This window comes from Typopeltis vanoorti, chromosome 3, assembly GCF_054136105.1.
Source record: "Typopeltis vanoorti isolate ZY-2024b chromosome 3, IOZ_Tvanoo_1.0, whole genome shotgun sequence".
NCBI classification, from domain to species: Eukaryota; Metazoa; Arthropoda; class Arachnida; order Uropygi; family Thelyphonidae; genus Typopeltis; species Typopeltis vanoorti.
Genome location: NC_143551.1, coordinates 168747403 through 168761350, shown reverse-complemented (window position 1 = coordinate 168761350; position 13948 = coordinate 168747403). Strand labels below are relative to the sequence as shown.

At 34.0% G+C, this 13948-nt stretch overlaps 1 protein-coding gene across 1 annotated transcript in view; it reads right to left on the bottom strand.

The window, feature by feature from the left end:
• The window catches only part of LOC150108734 (dual specificity calcium/calmodulin-dependent 3',5'-cyclic nucleotide phosphodiesterase 1A-like), a 663448-nt gene that overhangs the window by 333535 nt on the left and 315965 nt on the right, over nt 1-13948 (bottom strand). The gene's annotated exons all lie outside the window — the stretch shown is intronic.

The following is a 13948-nucleotide window of genomic DNA, read 5'->3' as shown; positions in this document are numbered from 1 at the left end:
CAGATCAGAATCGGAGCGCTCACCGCTCTCGCTTGTTAGTAAACGAATACACGTATCAAAAACTTACAAATTAGCAAAAAGAAAATGCCATTAAGGAAAAACCTGACGTGATAGAGAAAAATGGGTTTGATATTTGAAATCAGCGCACCCAAATTAGTAAAAAACAAGTGTCAGATCATAATCAGCAGAAATTTGTTTTTTGTTGTTGGCCAGTGTAATTTAACCATCTTTCACAACTCATGCCACTCTTTTTTTAAGTAGACATTTAATTTCTGCTAATTGCATTTTCTACAAATATTTCCAAATATTTTAGTGGCAACTGCCCAGTCTCTTAAATCCGTTGAAAAAAAATGCAGTGGCTATTCGACGCTTTAACAGCTCATATGCAAGGAAGCAGAACACTTTTTATTCATTATTTTCTTCTACTGTGCATACCTATAAATCTAATAACATTTCCCTTCTCTATCTCGAACTTTCTGTCTGTCTGTCTATGATATCGTAGTATAATCTATACATTGAACAATCTCTCATGTATGGAATTACTATTAAAAAAGGAATACTGAGAACTGCCCAGAACTTCTGGGCTAATGGCCCAAGGCTCACTGGGAGAGAACTCGGTATGACTTCTGAGCCAATGCCCAAAGCTAACCTTACTGAAGTGCACCAACCTAGTTGACAATTTGACATAGCTAATTGTAAATTGCATTCTGTATTGGATGTGGTCACAGATACAGTATTATAGCATAAAACAATTAGATGGCATGCTGTCTGGAGAGTTGTCCAGCTAAACAACTCTCAGGCAATTTTCCTTAACAAGTGAGTTAAATGCAATATTGTTCGACTATTCTAACGATGCTTCTGCACGTGTACTCAATAGTTCTTGCACAACAATAATCTCAATTTTTATTGAACTATTAATTTGTAAAACTCCTTTCATATGAAGACATTACCTTCTTCTTATTATTAATGCAAAGCATTCCAGGAGTGAATTACCCGAATTTACATGTAACGCTATTTCCGAATGTATTCGAGGTGGAATTAAGTTTTTTTACGGAAAAACCGAAGAATCCGGAGTTAGATCACCCAAACTTTATCATTAGAATTTGTGCAGTAATATTGATAAAATTAATTTTAGAAAACTCACTAAATTTAGAAAATATATTTATAAAAATGACACTTCAAACAATGCAAATTCCCAGGCAGTGGGTTGGTTTACGTGAGTAGTTTCTTTCTCTCTCTCTCTCTCTCTCTCTCTCTGGGTATTTTTCTGTCTCTTACTTTCTTCTATTGGTGGCAGTGGGTGGTTTTTCCCTTCAGTTGACCCTAGGTGACTTTGTAGGCACTGTCCACAAAGTGTTCGTGGCGAGATTTTTTTAAGGGTAGTTCACCATTGCTTTTCCCCCTCCCCCTAATTTTATCAGGGCACTCGACTGGCGTATGGCTGGGACGTATTCGTGACTGTAGTCCAGGTGTGTTCACGGGGCCTGTTTGCCTGTTCTGGGGGACGAAAAACCCGAGTTTCCGGGTGAAAAAACTCCCTACGAGACCGACTAACTCATCATTAGTCGAAATGGACCAGATAAAAGTTCGATTCCCCTCACGTTACTGAGGGGAATCGAACCGAGATCTTTCTGAACAAAGGGCTTCGTCTATACCAGTGGTGTTCAACCTTTTTTACTACGCGAGCTACTTTTCTGCTACTTTTCTATAAAAAGTTATTCGGCTCACGTTTCCCCAACCTGATAATGCAAAAATAAACAACTAAAAATAAACAACTAAAAAAAATACACAACTAAAAACTTTATTTATCACTTTTAATTATTTTAATACAACAAAAAACAAAACAAATATATTGGAATAAAATATTTATTTCTCTATTTTGGAAAACCAAAGTTAGAAAAAACAACAGATTGATTACAAACTCACAAGTTACAGGAAATGCTAGTTGATTAAAAAAAAAAAAAAAGTTAATGTGAAATTTGGCATTGTTTGGATCTCGCAATATTTTCATAGTCAAGTTGATATGAAGAAGTGGCCAATCGCAGACAATCATCCAAATGATCATTTGTAATTTGGTTTCTTAATTGATTTTTTATGACTGTCATATTTGAAAAAGCGGATTCTTACAAATATGTCGATCCGAAACACGACAGAATTTTCCCCGCAATATCAGTTAATATTGGGAATTTTTCACGTGTATACTTCCAAATGACTTCATTGTTTATTGATTTTAAATGTAAACTATTCTGAATGTTTATTATCTCAGGTTCTACTTCAGCTTGGTTTATATCAAACAGTCCACTAATTTTATTTGAAATTTCTGAGATGTTCAAGTTTTCTTGAAATGGATTATTGATAAAAGATACAATCATTTCAGTTTTATTAAAATCTTTAAATCTTGAATTTATTTCTTCCTCAACTAATTCTATTTCACCAATAAATTCTTTAAATCATAGCGAAGCATTTCTTAATTTTGTTCAAAAAATTTTAATAAATATGGGAGATGTCTAAATTCGTGGTCATTTATATTTTTCTTTAATAAAAGTAAGTATTGTTGGAAGTTTTTTTGAACTTAAAATGTCAATTAAATTTTTATCTCTACCTTGTAACTCTAAATTTAAATTGCTTAATTTCGTAGAGATAGCTACTAAAAATGATAAGTGTAACAACCATCTTTTATTACTCAATTGTAAATAAATATCTCCTTTTTCATCAAGAAAAATTGTTATATCGTTAATTAATACAAGAAATCTTTCTAAAAATTGTCTTCTGCTGAGTCAGCGAACAATATTGTACAACAGAAGTTCCCTATCATCATCTGCCTGTAATTTAAATAACCGTCGTTGCAGGGCCTTTTCCTCGAATAGAATTTACAATTTTAAATGTAATATTCAAAACATCTTTTGTGTTTAATCTTTTATTACACAGTTCTTGTTGGTGAATAATACAGTGGTACATTAAAAAATCTGGATATTTGTCATCATTTTTACATAATGAAATGAAGCCTGATTTATTACCTATCATTGCAGGAGCTCAATCAGTAGTAATAGACAAGTTTAAAAAGCAGAAGTTTGTGTTGTTTCACAAATTCATCAAATGCCGAAAAAATGTCTTCTCCCCTAGTCCTTCCCAATAATGGTATAATTTTCAAAAGTTCTTCTTTACTTGAATAATCTTGAAATATCATGCGAATAAATATCATTAACCGAGCAATATCAGTGAAGTCATTTGATTCATCAAATTGTAATGAAAACGCAACACTCTGGTGAATGTCTAACATTAACCTGGCCTGGAAACTTTTCTCCGGCAATGGTAACTCTTCCTTTCGACAATTTGAAACCTTGTCTGCGGCCTAGAAGTAGTCTCTCTCTCTCTCTCTCTCTAGCGAGATCTCGAACCGAGAAGCCCCTTTCTTATAGCGGGAAACTCCTCTCTCAAGCAATGTGGATCCGGGCAGTCTCTCTGACGGCGACTCTGGACCGGGCGGCCCCCTCTCTGACAGCAATTCTGGAACCAGGATCCCTTCTGCTTGCTAAAGTCCCTTTTTATTTGGCCTCCTCTGAGACCTCGCATAAAGTTGGGCAACCGCCAAAGAATCGGTATGAGTCTTTCATCTTAAGTTTCAAGTTCGGCACGCCTTTTGTTCTCCTTCACTTTCTTTTGATTGTAAGTTGCCAGCCATTGGAAAGTTGTTTGAATTCTTTCTGATTGACTTCGGAAATGTTTACACTTAGAGCCTGCAAGCCTTTCTCATACATACAAGTTTCAATAACAATCTTTCTAATTCCGCCATGTACAGCTTCGGCGACAAAAACATTACCTTTGGTGTTAACACCCTAACATATTCTTATTAAAGCAGTATATACAGTTAACTTCAAAAGAGTTATTTACAAAAACATCCAATACAAACTATACCGAGACAAACAAAGCTCATTTTTTTACAATATTCACATGGGACTTAAGCTAAAGCTGCAATCGAGTTTTTACACTTTGCTTATAATCGTATTCACTCGGCTCGCTGTTTGACTTCCACTGATCCAAATTAATTCCTTTACCCGGACTTATAAGATAATTGACAACTTTAACGAAAAATAAATAAACAATAGCAATACACTTAAAGCGAATTAAAAATAATACAAAATAATGATAATATTTTATTTATGTTTTCAGTTTTAATTAAATTTGTAAGTAAGGAGGAATACACAAGAGATTGACCAAAAATCGCTCCGCGATCGACGGGTTGAACACCCCTGGTCTATACCGACTGAGCTACGGAGTCTCCTACTTTCTTTATTAGTGATGACTTAAATTGGGGAGTACAAAATTTAAAATAAAGCTATAATCACTGCAAATACATGAAATTAATTTCAGCATTTTACTGTCACGCGATATTTAAGCATACGCAAACATAACTGAGGTTATATGGAAGTCTGCAGCGCATTTAGGTCTCTGTTATTAAAAGCAATAACCCTCCCGACAGTCCTCGTTATAGCCGAATGCTAGTTGAAGGTAATATCGAAGCGTAGGTTATCGTATGAGCAGGGTGATTTATTTTCAGAAAGTATTTATTAAATTCCATGACGCTGTGTCCGGGAACTTTTATTCTAGAGAGGAGTTTCTGAGAAAGTATTTAATTTTATATTTATTTGGCTATTTAAATATGAGATAACTCTAAAATAATTCAATTAATTGCATAAAGCGTTAATAATACTCGAAAGAAAAACGCAGATGAAATTTGATTCATGACTGTATGAAAGTTAAAATGTTAGAATAGCCCTCTTTTGGGGTTTTCACAGATCGATTAGTGCTTTTGTAATCTTAGAATGGTATAAACAAAAACAAGAAGCATATTTCAGCATTCGTTCAGTTTTGTTTCTTAGAAAAGAGGCAGTCTGCTCTTCCCTATTAAATAGCATGCGAATAATTCCATAGCGAATCACGTATAGCAAACTTATAAATATAATTTTAGGCTAACTATACAGCTACTTAGCCAGTAAATCTCATATATTTTATAATTATCGTTTGAATAAAAAAATAAAATAAAATATCCTGTATTGGTTACCGATTATGAGCGTAGAAGATATTAACTATGATATCAATTTAAAATATCCATATGGGAGTCATTAATATAACACACCAGTTAGGTAATACTAAAAACACTACAGTAAGGTAAGTATTTCTCTCCGACAAGCAAGAAACTCCATCCACTTACCAATAAGATAAGAATGACCATCCAGCCGAAGGTAACACTTACGAACAGGTGTGCAACTATTTTCGCTACGTATAGTTGAGCTAATAAGAGGAAAACTGTTCCCTTTGACGAAATGTTCTCTCGGATCTTTAGGTGATCCCATCTGCTCACCTACCTCCGAAGAATTCGTCTACCGGAATCATTCTAACAAACATCGAAACGATATAAAGTTGTCTTAGAAATTCCTTCGGTTTCCTCTCAAAATTATCCATATGTCGTCTTTCACATTCGTTACTTCTCATTTAGTTACAAGAAGAGCTTTTATATTCGGTGTATTTCGGTAAATATTCTGTAATTTCTATAATACACCAGCATTTTTTTTCTTTTTCTAAAGAGGATGTTTTCTTCATTACAATTCTTTCATAAGTCGAAGACGTTTCCTGTCAAGACAGTCTACGTAGTTCCGCGAACCTTTCCGACTTCTATCGCTGAAGTGAGGAGATGCGTCGAGAGCTTCGCACAATAATACTCTCTCACTCTCCGGCTGATACACTCCATCCCCCCTTCATTTTTCCCCACCTCCCGTCTCTCTCTCTAGAGATAGACAGCAGGGAGAATCAGGTGGATGAGTCGCTACCAGGATCTTCCACTAAGCTCACAGGTTCGGCATGCTAAGAATTGAGTGATCATAGCGAGTGACGAAGGGCACCGGAAATGATGATTCTTTCTACAGAAGAGGAAGTAATCGCGGCTGAGGTTACGAAAGCGTGTAGCGCTTATTTCCATATATTTTGTTTCTCTACTTCCATCCCTCCCTTTTTTGTCATCTTCGAGATGCTGATTTCGTTGGCGGACGATCTACTTACATTTAGAGAAAAGAAATGTTATTGCGGAACACGACGGAAATAACTTATTAAAGTTTCTGCATTCTTTCTTTCTTTTTTTTTTTTTATTGAAACGCATCATGGATTTGCTAAAGCAGACAAGACTTATAACATCAGGTCGCTTAATTTTTTTTTTTCTATTTAATACAGTAAATGTTTTTTGATGCAAAAATTGAGAGAAAGATTTTTTTTTTCGTGTACAAAGCACAAAAAACATAAAAACTTTGATAGGAAAAATTTTTTATGAGGTCATAGGAAGTGTGAATAATATTCCGAATCGCTAAATTAATGTTAGTAATATTTGTCCCATTACAACAAATGAAAAATAAGATTTGGCTTCTAGAATTCTATTCGGTATCAATTATTTTCGCTAGAACTGCGAATTATAACTTATGAATAGATGTATTTTTTGTAATAAAACATTTTACATAAATAAGTTAACAACAATAAGGTTGTACAACAGAACACGAATTGAAAATTATAACGATACCTGTCCTTTCATACAAACTGCTTGCACATTCTGAATGCTTGACGAAAGTGAATACATGAACCAAACGGAATGTTATTTTATTATAAACACTTATTTTCTATAAAAGTAATAAGCATTTATTAGTTTACTTAAGATATTGAGATATAAAATAATTTTTAAAAAATATTTAGGTATATTTCAGCATATGTTTCATACACCTTTTATTTTTAAAAGTTAAAAACTATAAATAAATAAAAGTTATAATAGTTGATTATTTTTTTTGGAGGAGATAGGTTTGGATAGTCGGAGATGAAAAAAACCCATCTTGGGACGGTAATGGATGGCAATGCTGTAGCCAATGAAGTTCTAACTGAGGCTTGGCTATTGCTGTTACCCTCCTGCCATGATCAGAGCTTTAATAGCTCAATAACACCTTATCCCTACACTGTCCTTTACAGATAACGGTGAAGATCTTTAAGCCAGTCCTTTTAAGGACTTTAAGGTTAATTATTTTATTCTTCATGCAGAAGAAATGGATTGATTTTACCTGTCATAAAGGACTTCTCATAAATAACTTCCAGAAATATTTTATTCTTCATGCTGAAGAAATGGATTGATTTTGCCTATTGATCATAAAGGACGTCTCATAACTTCCATAAAAATGAGGTATCATTGAGTTATATTATAAGTAGGTTTGTTTTTCACAAAGGATGCTTTAATGAAAAAAAAAAAAAACAATCTCATCTCATAATGAATATTAGGTGTAAAACTTCTCAAATTAAGTAAACATTAACTTACAAAATCTCCTCAGAATAGGTAATATCACTTATAAGTATATTATGTATTGTATATATCACAAAAAATCTTTAGAAAAAATAATATCTCGTAATACTTATTCTGAGATTATTTTACGTATCATATGCAATATCTAACATCACATACATAATATATCTACGTTCAAAGAGTATTATTACTGCTTATATACATATTTGAAATAATAGATAAATACTTCACTTTAAGACATACATTTAATATTTATTTGCAACATTCAGAAGGTACATAAAGGTATTTAGATTTTTTTTAGTAATAGCCATGGAAATTTGTTACCAGGAGCGAAGAGACGTAGCGAATTCATGATAATCGTAATAACTTTACCTCCGTTGTTGATTATCTCAGTTTTTAGAATTTTTAAAGGGACACGAGAAAAAAAAAAGAAGAGTATTTTTCAGCTGAGTGGAATTTTCCATGATGAAAAGAAGTTAATCAGGTGAGAAGGAACAGGTGGGCGAAGGAGAAATTGTGGCTTTTTGGTTACAAAATCGTTATCTTTTTTCTTTCTGTGTGTGTGTGTGGGCGCGCGCGCGCGAGTTGAAAGATCGGTTCAGAATAAATGGCAAGATTCGTGGGAAAAACTTCTGTTTCTATAAAATTGTTATCAACTAATCTTATTAAAAATAAATATAGAATTTATTTATTAAGAGAACATTCTAATGCATAAAGTGATTCATGTTGAAATTTCTGGAATAAAAACTGCGTGAACTGGAACGAAAATAAATAATTGTTAGCTACATTAATTATATATACTTGGAATGAAATGATCTCAAGATCATTTCATTCCAAGTCACGTGCATGAAGTGCCACTGTTGACCTCCATGACTGTCCTTGGTCTTGAGGTCATTGCATTCCCAGACTTCGTTGAGTATGTTCATTAAATATACGTTTGATAATACTAAGGTCCACTGGACAAATGTCGGTGTGTAAATAATTAATGTAGTTAAATTATTTTCATTCCAGTGCCACGTAGTTTTTATTCCAGAAACTTTCCCAATGAATAATTACAATATTGAGCTAAACATTTTCAATACGGAAGTCATCCATAAAACTGCTAACTCTATTTTATAGTTTTATGGGCGACTTCCATAAAGCAAGACCATTGAAAGAAAGAAATAAAAATGGTTAAAATAGAATTTTCAGTAGAATCATTTTGTACGGGCTCTGTAGCTTAGTATGTTTCGACGACGTCTTGTGGTCGGAAAGACGTGGGTTCGAATCCCGTCTAGAACTCTATTATATTTTTTTCAACTGAAGGTGAGTTACCCGACCTCAAATATCTATCTATTTATTCAATTGGCATCTACAGATGCAGTATGGTCACTCCAATGCTCAGTGATGTGCCACACCAGGCCTCGCCATGTACTCGTGTTTGCTTTTCTGGCAGCCTCCACTCTCTGAATATCCATCCATCTCATTCATGGTCTACCCGTTCCTCTTCCTCCAGGAATTGTACCTTCTATTACTGTTCTGAGAAGTCCCCCTTTCATATTTTCTATATGTCCAAAATATTTTAACTTTCTTCTGTCAATATCCTTAAGGAGCCTTAAAGTTCTACCGATCTTTTTTAACTCCCATTCATTTGTACGCCTTTCAGTATATGATATCCTCAACAGCCTTCTGTAACACCACATCTCAAAAGCAGATATCCATTTCTTATCTGACTTCTTTAGGTTCCAAGTCTCACATCCATAAGTCGCTGTTGGAAAAACAGCGCATGCAAGTGTCTGACTGTTATTTTAGCCATTCCTAACCTCCTTCTGGCATCTTCTGAACAGCAGTTCTTCACATTAATAATGGATCCCAGGTACTGAAACTTGCTGACTTCCTCAATTCTTTCTCCATTAAGGTACACGTGTTTCTCAGAGCTTCTCTGTTTGTTTTTCCTTTGAGAACCATGACCTTTGTCTTGCTATGATTGAGTTGAAGTCCTCTGTTATCACTGATCTTGTTAACTTTGTCAAAATTAGTCCTAGTTCTCCCATGTCATTGCAAAGGAGTACTGTATCATCAGCATACCTCCGATTACTGATCAATCCACCTCCTATCCTAATTCCTGTCCTGAGCTCATCCAATGCTGCACGCATGATCCTTTGCATATCTACTAAACAAGTGAGGAGAAAGTAAAACGACCTCAAACGGAGGGTGGAAATGTTTTTTCTTTCGAAAACTCGGATTTTTAATCCTGCATACAGGAAAACCCAAACAATTTATATACAAAATATACTACAAGCATAAAGCTAACTAATCTATCCCGGAATAACAGTCAGGAAATGTAAAAACGCTTCGGACGGTTTTGAGTACCGTAGAAGAGTCGTTTTGTGAATGGGCTGAATATAGTTTAATTCCCTGAAACCTGAAGGTACGTGTGGGAGAACAGGAGAAAGTGTGGAAAATTTTCAAGCCTATCAAACAGATAGGCTTGAAAATTTTGTGAATATGATTTCTTCCGATATTTAATCTCTCTGTCTTTCTTTTTTTCTTTCTACTGATGAAACAATGAGTTCTCCCCATCTCCGCAGCCCAATATCAAGGATGACCATTTGTCTTTCGAATGCTCTATAGGACGCGAGGATTATATAAAGTGTTTCATCCAGAGATGGTAGGCTTTTTTTTATCTTCCAGAAAACTCATTTTTCTTACTCAAGAGAAAAAAGAAGGCAGAGAATGCATGTTAAACGACACAACACACTGCACATGAGCTTAGTTCATTCGGTAGTAAAACCAATGCAATGAAAAGAAGCTAAATCTGTCTGGCGAAGCATTTTGGTGAGGTTAAAATATATTTTTCGCTCATAGATGTTCGAAGAGAATTAGTATTACAGAAGAATATCTGTTGAGCGACTTTATTACAAAAGACTAAACAGTACTATTAGCATTTAGACATTTTCAGAACTGAATGTGTCATATTAATCGTTTATCATCTTTTAGTCATCGCTACCCTTAATCTAATGCAAGTAGATAAGAATGAGAAAGGCGAAACGTTCTGGTTGTTGTTTACACTTAAATGCAGCTGATTTCGTTTATCAAAGAAAGAGCAGCGTTTATCAAAGAAAACAAATCATTAAAAAATTTAAAAATTAAAAATATTCATTAAAAATTCACAAATGCAGTTAAAATAATATTTTTATTTACTTATTGTAAAATATATTTCTTTATCAGTATTGTTTACAATCGAATGAAATAACACCACACATCGTACAAATGGCACCTATGTATCCATAATATAGGTCCTGAAAGATAATATTGAGCGGAAATCACACATATCGAGCATTTTATTTCCTGTAATTTCTCAGCGCATGCAGACGCTACTCTGGTCATTATTAGGAAGTGAAGGAAGGTTTGTTGAACTGTCCTGCACTTAACAATTTTTATTATTTTTTTTATTAGTAAACACTAAAGCTATTCGCATGAGCAATAAATGTGTAGCAGAAGCAGCACACTAAGGAAACGACTGCACTCTCGATCACTACGTAAAGAGACATCGATGCTTGGCCGCCTTCGCCTCATCATTGATGTCATCCCGGAATAGACAAAGTACACTGACCTCTGAGATCTTCGTCGTTTTCTCTCTCACTTAAACTACGAAATGGAAATTCATCCCTAATTCAATAGCAAATGCTGGACGATGGTGTAAACAGAGACAAGAAGGAAAGCCGTATGTTTTGCGCATGCGTGTCAAACTGAAGCAGGTCAAATTAAACACATTAAGTGGATAAAGAAGGAAGTAACAAATATGAGACACTCTAAGATAATTGCATTAGACAGAGCCTTAGGACAGACTTCTAATAGACTATCCTAGTACTTCATTACTTACTAATTTGCTTTGCTTTTAAAGCGAGGCGTTAGTTCAATTACAGACTGAGGAATATCATAAGACATTTTTCTTTGTTATTAAGGATGTATAACGAGGAGCGTTCGATTCAATTAATTTGTATTCGATAACTTTAACAACTTTTATAAAACAGTTATTTAGTGCAGAAATGTTTAGCTTTACATGGATAACAGTTGCTCTCTTCATCTGTCCTCTGTTAGTGTTTCAGTAACTTTGCTAATTACTCGGACTCAAAGGAGAATGTCAAGGTCTTCGGATAAAGAGCCAGTTGGATATTTTGGAGCATATTAATAAAGGAAGAAACCCAACCCTATTACTCGTAATTCCGTACTAAGGGGGCGTGTGAAACCTGTTCCTAATGAGTCATCAAGGAAGATCATTATAATACTGTGAATAATGCAATCTTGGGGAAAGATATGCACGTACTAACATAACATACTGTTTTTCTGTTCTATTTTGGTGCTGTAACCTCTCATAAGTGTCATGGCTGTATAAAGTTATAAGTGATTTTGCAAACAGACAATGCTCTGCTTAATATGCGTCGAATTTCTTTGTACATACTAAAATAGTCGTGTTGGTTTGATTGGCTAGAATGTTCTGACTGCGTATATTGTGTGGAAGAGTAGTCACTGATTGCTTCCAGTACCAGAAGACCAAGACGGAGGTGACATTATAGCTCAATGGATATAAATTCTATCAGTATCACGTATTCTATGTATCAGGTGGCACACTGAAAAGTTGCATTACACGAAATGTTATTATTGTAAAATGGTGATATTTCATATCAACATGCGCTATCAATGATGCCTATGTTTCAGTTATTATGCACGCAAAAGGTATAATTTTAATGCAAATATATGATTCTAATTTTACAATATGCACTTCCTTGTTGGTCTTGTTCAAGTGAAGTTCTTCGGCTAACATCGCAACTCCGATTGAATCAAGTTTATAAACAGAAGACGCTTTCCTCTCTAAATGAGGCAAACCTGCCATAATACACACATAATTAACAGAGAAATGCAGTGAGCTTAATAGAGAGATTGTTAAGTCTGTGGGAAGGTCTGCAGAGATGAGTTCTGGCCACTGTACGGGATGGCACTCCACATCTTTTGAGGTCGTCCTGCAGACTCATATCTCATAATAATTCTACAGAAGTATGTGGTTGAGGGATACGTATTAATACATTCTGTTCAGCATAAATAAGTTTCAATAATGCTGCACTAATAAAATACTCTATTTTCTGTTTCGTAAGGAATCTGATGAGAAATTATTTAACAAACGGGAAAAAAAAGTTGAAATTGCTTTAGTAAAAAAAATCCCGAGACTCCGCGAAACGAACTGATACCACTAAAAAAAAAAAAAAAAAAAAAAAAAAAAAAAAAATTATATATATATATATATATATATATATATATATATATTCTTTCCTATTTTATTGACTTAGTTCAGATTGAAGTTATTATAGGCTATTTAGAGGTAATAACGAGGCAACTTTCACTGCTACTGTACGATGAATTGCTAGTGAATTGTTATTTTTTCAGTACGAGTTTTTTTTCTATTTTTTCTTTCTGAAAAACTGAGATTCGGAAAGGAAAAAAATTCACTTCCATCTAAGACCACACAATTTAAATTTCTATTGAAAAGGCGCAGGCAAGCAAGTTTTCTGAAAACGATTCAAATAGGTTCAAAATTCAAAAATTGTTCAATAGGTTCAAAATTCAAAAATTTCTACTCATCTAAATCTTCTCAACCAAAGAACACCCGTTCAGACCAACCAATTTGAAAAATTTCAAAAATTCTGTGCAATGTATTGCAAAACTATTATTTCCCGATTTTGTTATATGGAGGTTTTTTTTTTTTAATGCTGCTGGTTGAAGGCATAAAAAATACAACACACACACACAAAATAGGATAATATTTTCTACGTGCAGCTCGTAGAAAATATTATTCTATTTTTTAAAACTATTCATCATTAATAGTTTGATAACATCTTTGCTAGCCAAAAAAAATTAGTCAATCGGCTCAACGTTGAACAACTGGACGTTGTTCAACGTCCAGTTGTTAAAATAAAACTGAAATGTTCAAATAAGCTGTAAACATCATAGGATTTCAAATAAAACTTATTTCAAATAATAAAATTTGCATTGCATTTACTAGAAGTAAACAAAAAAAAAAAGACGTACGTAAAAAATTAGTACTGCTTTTAATAAGAGATTTCTCTCTATTGAAAAACGAGAAAATGGACTATAATTAAAATGATAAATAAACTAAAAAGGTAAGAGAAAGCTGCGAAATTCTTAAATAGTAGAAAGTAAATTAAGAATTTCACAGCTTTCTCATCTTTCAGACGATACTCTTCGGATAAGGGCTGTATTTAGATGGCGACAATGCCAACTCCTTTATGTTCTACATACGAATTGCAACCATGTGTTTTTAAAATCTGAGTTATTATATTTCTAACGCATCCACGCCAGAAGATCTTTGTAAGCCGTACGTGCCGATAAGAAGTGGATGGCATCCTTAATGACAGATTAAGTAGCAGGCAATCGAATGTTACAAAAATATCACTTGTGACTGATAATGGCTGATGCACAAGAATTAACTCGGCGATAGCAAAGGAATACTTTTATACGCTGTATAAATGTAAGATACACAAGGTTTAGCTTTCATGGAAGTCAAGAAAACAAATTTGGTTGTCTTTTTCAATTAGATTAAATTCTCATAAATCAGCACCTGCT